Raw genomic sequence first — 6210 nt, forward strand, 5'->3', positions numbered from 1 at the left:
TGATTGGCTTTCTTATGTACTTAACTTCCTCTAGACCCGATATTGTGCAAAGTGTTGGAATGTGTTCAAGATTCTAATCTAAACCTAAAGAGTCTCATCTTTCTGCAATTAAGAGGATCATTAGATATGTTAATGGCACATCCAATTTCGGTCTTTGGTATTCTAAGATTGATGATTTTTCTGCAGTTAGTTTTTGTGATACAAATTTTGCCGGTGATAGAGTTGATAAAAGGAGCACTTCAGGCTTATGTTGCTTCCTTGGAAAGTCCTTGAATGTTTGGTCAAGTAAGAAGTAGCCAACAGTGGCTTTATCCACTGCAGAGGCTGAGTATATAGCTGCTTCTTCTTGTTATCCTCAGCTTATGTGGTTAAAAAAAATAGCTTGCTGATTACAAGTTAAATGCTGAAAATATTCCATTGCTGTGTGATAATATGAGTGCCATTAATATTTCTAAAAATCCAGTTTTGCACTCTAGGACTAAACATATTGAAGTGAAATTTCACTCAATAAGAGAACATGTTCAAAAGGGGGATATTAGCATTCAATTTGTTAAATCAGAAGAGCAATTAGCAGATATCTTGACAAAACCACTAGGTGAGGACAGATTCTGTATGCTTAGGACTAGTCTAGGGATTTTAAGCCATGATTCTTTGTTTGAAAATTGCTGATGTGTTTGTTAGAGTTTTTGTCTCATAAACAGGTATGAGACAATTTTGGGCAAGTGAAGAGTGTTTCCCTCAATCAGCGTGTTTTGGACTTGTTGCACTTGCAGATTTTCCTGGGCCAGCCTAAAAAATTCAGATCATGGGTGGTCCTATGTGTTTCCTTAATTCAAACTACCTCTGGGCCCAATATGAATGTTACATGTTAAATTTTTGTTTTTTTTGTTGAATTGTGTGTTTCAGTTTTTGTCCAAAAAGGGTTTTTCTTTTAGTTTTATTTTATTTTGAATTTATGTCCAATAAAGATTTTTTCAAATCTTGAATTAATTTCCTTTTCAATTTTAAAATAAAATCAAACCTTTCTCTTTTATGATGTCAAGTCTTTTCAAGTTATATTAAAAAGTGATGCAGTTGCATGGTTTGTGAAAGTTTCTTTTGGGTATGGTTACCAATACTCCCTCTCTTCCCTCCATTAACTTCTCCTCAACCCCTCGGTTTTTCCCCACTATCTTTACTGCTTCTCTTCCCTAAAAAATCTAAAACCAACCAAATGAGGAAGAAAGTTATTGCAAAAAGGCCACAGACACATAATTGGGTGAACCTTTTCAGATTGTGACTCAGCTTTGCTAGAGTCCCCAATTAGAGGTGTCCAGGGTTCTTAAGCACACTCTTATTTGCCTTGGATCACAACTCTTATTCTTTTCTTTTTCTTTCTTTTTCTCTTTTTTTTCCCCTTTTTTTTTCTTTTTCGGTTTTTTTTTTTTGTATTCACTGCTTTTTCTTGCTTCAAGAATCATTTTTATGATTTTTCAGATCCTCAGTAACATGTCTCCTTTTTCATCATTCTTTCAAGAGCCAACATTCATGAACCTCAAATTCAAAAGACATATGCACTGTTTAAGCATACATTCAGAAGACAAAAGTAATGCCACCACATCAAAATAATTAAACTATTATAAAATTCAGAATTCATGCAATTCTTTCCTTTTCAATTAAGCACGTTTTTATTCAAGAAAGGTGATGGATTCATAGGACATTCATAACTTTAAGGCATAGACACTAAGACACTAATGATCACAAGACATAAACATGGATAAACATAAAGCATAAAATTCGAAAAACAGAAGAATAAAGAACAAGGAAATCAAGGAACGGGTCCACCTTAGTGATGGCGGCTCTTCCTTCCTCTTGAAGATCCTATGGAGTGCTTGAGCTCCTCAATGTCTCTTCCTTGTCTTTGTTGCTCCTTCTCTCATGATTCTTTGATCTTCTCTAATTTCATGGAGGAGAATGGAGTGTTCTTGGTGCTCCACCCTTAGTTGTCCCATGTTGGAACTTAGTTCTCCTAGGGAGGTGTTTACTTGCTCCCAATAGTCTTGTGGAGGAAAGTGCATCCCTTGAGGCATCTCAGGGATCTCTTGATGAGAGGGGTCTCTTGTGTACTCCATCCTTTTCTTGGTGATGGGCTTGTCCTCATCAATGGGGGTATCTCCTTCTATGTCAACTCCTACTGAATAACAGAGGTGACAAATGAGATGAGGAAAGGCTAACCTTTGATCAAAGTTGACCCTTCTAGTGTAAGGATGTTCATCTCCTTGCATCATAGGCAAGTTGAACGCCACCCTCACACTTTCCGGACTAAAATCCAAGTATTTCCCCCGAACCATAGTGAGATAATTCTTTAGATTCGGGTTCACACTTTGGTCATGGTTCTTGGTGATCCATGCATTGGCATAGAACTCTTGAACCATCAAGATTCCGACTTGTTGAATGGGGTTGGTAAGCACTTCCCAACCTCTTCTTCGGATCTCATGGTGGATCTCCGGATATTCACCCTTTTTGAGTGAAAAGGGGACCTCGGGGATCACCTTCTTCAAGGCCACAACTTCATAGAAGTGGACTTGATGCACCCTTGAGAGGAATCTATCCATCTCCCATGACTCGGAGGTGGAAGCTTTTGCCTTCCCTTTCCTCTTTTTAGAGGTTTCTCCGGCCTTGGATGCCATAAATGGTTATGGAAAACGAAAAAGCAACGCTTTTACCACACCAAACTTAAAATGTTTGCTCGTCCTCGAGCAAAAAGAAGAAAGAATAGAGTAGAAGAAGAAGAAATGAGGAGGAGGGAGATGGTGGTGTATTCGGCCAAAGAGGGGGAGAAGTGGTGTTTAGGTTGTGTGAAAATGAAGGGTGAAGAAGGGTATATATAGGAGAGAGGGGGTAATGGTTCGGCCATGTATGGGTGGGTTTGGGAGGGAAAGTGGTTTGAATTTGAAGGGTGAGGTTGGTGGGGATTTATGAAGGATGGATGTGAGTGGTGAAGAGAAAGATGGGATTTGATAGGTGAAGGGTTTATGGGGAAGAGGTATTGAGGTGATTGGTGAATGGGGGAAGAAGAGAGAGAGTGATGGTGGGGTCCTGTGGGGTCCACAGATCCTGTGGTGTCAAGGAAAAGTCATCCCTGCTCCAAATGTCATCAAAATCCACGTTTTAAGCCATTTCTGGCGTTAAACGCCGGGCTGGTGCCCATTCCTGGCGTTTAACACCAGGTTCTAGCCATTTTCTGGCGTTTAACGCCAGTCTGGTGCCCCTTTCTGGCGTTAAACGCCCAGAATGGTGCCAGACTGGGCGTTAAATGCCCAACAGCTAGCATTACTGGCGTTTGAACGCCAGCTTCTTCTCCTCCAGGGTGTGCTGTTTTTCTTCCTGTTTTTCATTCTGTTTTTGCTTTTTTTCATTGTTTTTGTGACTTCTTATGATCATCAACCTACAAAAAAGATAAAATAACAAAACAAAATAGTTAACTATAAAACATTGGGTTGCCTCCCAACAAGCGCTTCTTTAATGTCATTAGCTTGACAGAGGACTCTCATGGAGCCTTAGAAATACTCAGAACCGTGTTGGAACCTCCCAACACCAAACTTAGAGTTTGAATGTGGGGGTTCAACACCAAACTTAGAGTTTGGTTGTGGCCTCCCAACACCAAACTTAGAGTTTGACTGTGGGGGCTCTGCTTGGCTCTGTTTTGAGAGAAGCTCTTCATGCTTCCTCTCCATGATGATAGAGGGATGTCCTTGGGCCTTAAACACCAAGGATTCTTCATTCACTTGAATGATTAACTCTCCTCTATCAACATCAATCACAGCCTTTGCTGTGGCTAGGAAGGGTCTGCCAAGGATGATGGATTCATCCATGCACTTCCCAGTCTCTAGGACTATGAAATCAGTAGGGATGTAATGGTCTTCAACTTTTACCAAAGCATTCTCTACAAGTCCATGAGCTTGTTTTCTTGAGTTGTCTGCCATCTCCAATGAGATTCTTGCAGCTTGCACCTCAAAGATCCCTAATTTCTCCATTACAGAGAGGGGCATGAGGTTTACACTTGACTCTAAGTCACACAAGGCCTTCTTGAAGGTCATGGTGCCTATGGTACAAGGTATAGAAAACTTCCCCGGATCCTGCCTCTTTTGAGGCAGTTTCTGCCTAGACAAGTCATCCAGTTCTTTGGTGAGCAGAGGTGGTTCATCCTCCCAAGTCTCATTTCCAAATAACTTGTCATTTAGCTTCATGATTGCTCCAAGGTATTTAGCAACTTGCTCTTCAGTGACATACTCATCCTCTTCAGAGGAAGAATACTCATCAGAGCTCATGAATGGCAGAAGTAAGTCCAATGGAATCTCTATGGTCTCATTTTGAGCCTCAGATTCCCATTGTTCCTCATTGAGGGACTCAGAGGAGATTGGTGCACGCCCACTGGGGTCTTCCTCAGTGGCGTCCTCCTCTTCTCTTTCCTCTCCATATTCGGCCATGGTTATGGCTTTGCACTCTCCTTTTGGATTTTCTTCTGTATTACTTGGGAGAGTACTAGGAGGAAGTTCAGTAACTTTCTTACTCAGCTGACCCACTTGTCCTTCCAAATTCCTAATGGAGGACCTTGTTTCAGTCATGCAACTTTGAGTGGTCTTTATTAGATCAGAGACCATTGTTGCTAGTTAGAAGTACTCTGCTTAGAACTCTCTATCTGTTGCTGAGAAGATGATGGAAAAGGCTTGCCATTGCCAAACCTGTTTCTTCCACCATTATTGTTATTGAAACCTTGTTGAGGTCTCTCTTGATTCTTCCATGAGAAATTTGGGTGACTTCTCCATGAAGAATTATAGGTGTTTCCATAGGGTTCTCCTAGGTAATTCACCTCTTCCATGGAAGGGTTCTCAGGATCATAAGCTTCTTCTTCAGATGAAGCTTCCTTAGTACTGCCAGGTGCATTTTGCATTCCAGACAGACTTTGAGAAATCAAATTGACTTGTTGAGTCAATATCTTGTTCTGAGCCAATATGGCATTCAGAGTATCAATCTCAAGAACTCCTTTCTTCTGATTAGTCCCATTGTTCACAGGATTCCTTTCAGAAGTGTACATGAATTGGTTATTTGCAACCATTTCAATTAGCTCTTGAGCCTCTGTAGGCGTCTTCTTCAGATGAAGAGATCCTCCAGCAGAGCTATCCAAGGACATCTTGGATAGTTCAGAGAGACCATCATAGAAAATACCTATGATGCTCCATTCAGAAAGCATGTCTGAGGGACATCTTCTGATTAATTGTTTGTATCTTTCCCAAGCTTCATAGAGGGATTCTCCATCCTTCTGTCTGAAGGTTTGGACTTCCACTCTAAGCTTACTCCATCTTTGAGGTGGAAAGAACTTTGCCAAGAAGGCATTGACTAGCTTTTCCCAAGAGTCCAGGCTTTCTTTAGGTTGAGAATCCAACCATATTCTAGCTCTGTCTCTTACAGCAAAAGGGAATAGCATCAGTCTATAGACCTTAGGGTCTACCCCATTAGTCTTGACTGTGTCACAGATTTGCAAGAATTCAGCTAAGAACTGATGAGGATCTTCCATTGGAAGTCCATGGAACTTGCAATTCTGTTGCATTAGAGAAACTAATTGAGGCTTAAGCTCAAAGTTGTTTGCTCCAATGGCAGGGATAGAGATGCTTCTCCCATAGAAATCAGGAGTAGGTGCAGTAAAGTCACCCAGCACCTTCCTTGCATTGTTGGCATTGTTGTTGTTTTCGGCTGCCATGTGTTCTTCTTCCTTGAAGAATTCGGTCAGGTCCTCTAAAGAGAGTTGTGCTTTGGCTTCTCTTAGCTTTCTCTTCAAGGTCCTTTCAGGTTCAGGATCAGCTTCAACAAGAATGCCTTTGTCTCTGCTCCTGCTCATATGAAAGAGAAGAGAACAAGAAAATGTGGAATCCTCTATGTCACAGTATAGAGATTCCTTGAGGTGTCAGAGGAAAAGAGAAATAGAAAGAAGAAGGAGAAGAAAAATTCGAACTTTAATTAGATAAGGTTCGAATTGTGCATTGAGAAGGAGTGGTACTCCATAAATAGAAGGATGTGAGAAGAAGGGAAGTAATCTTTTCGAAAATTAATTAGAAAATTTTGAAAACATTTTTGAAAAATACTTAATTGATTTTCGAAAAATAAGAGTGGAAAAGAAATCAAGTGATTTTTGAAAAAGATTTGAAATTAGAAGCCAAAAGGATTTGATTG

At 40.4% G+C, this 6210-nt stretch overlaps 1 non-coding gene across 1 annotated transcript; it reads left to right on the top strand.

Moving 5' to 3' along the window:
• Window positions 1-5227: 5227 nt before the first annotated feature.
• LOC130951866 (small nucleolar RNA R71) lies at window positions 5228-5335 on the top strand. The gene has a single exon (XR_009074131.1). It is a non-coding gene; the product is annotated as a small nucleolar RNA R71 (small nucleolar RNA).
• Window positions 5336-6210: the final 875 nt, after the last annotated feature.

This window comes from Arachis stenosperma, chromosome 1, assembly GCF_014773155.1.
Source record: "Arachis stenosperma cultivar V10309 chromosome 1, arast.V10309.gnm1.PFL2, whole genome shotgun sequence".
Classification (NCBI taxonomy): Eukaryota; Viridiplantae; Streptophyta; class Magnoliopsida; order Fabales; family Fabaceae; genus Arachis; species Arachis stenosperma.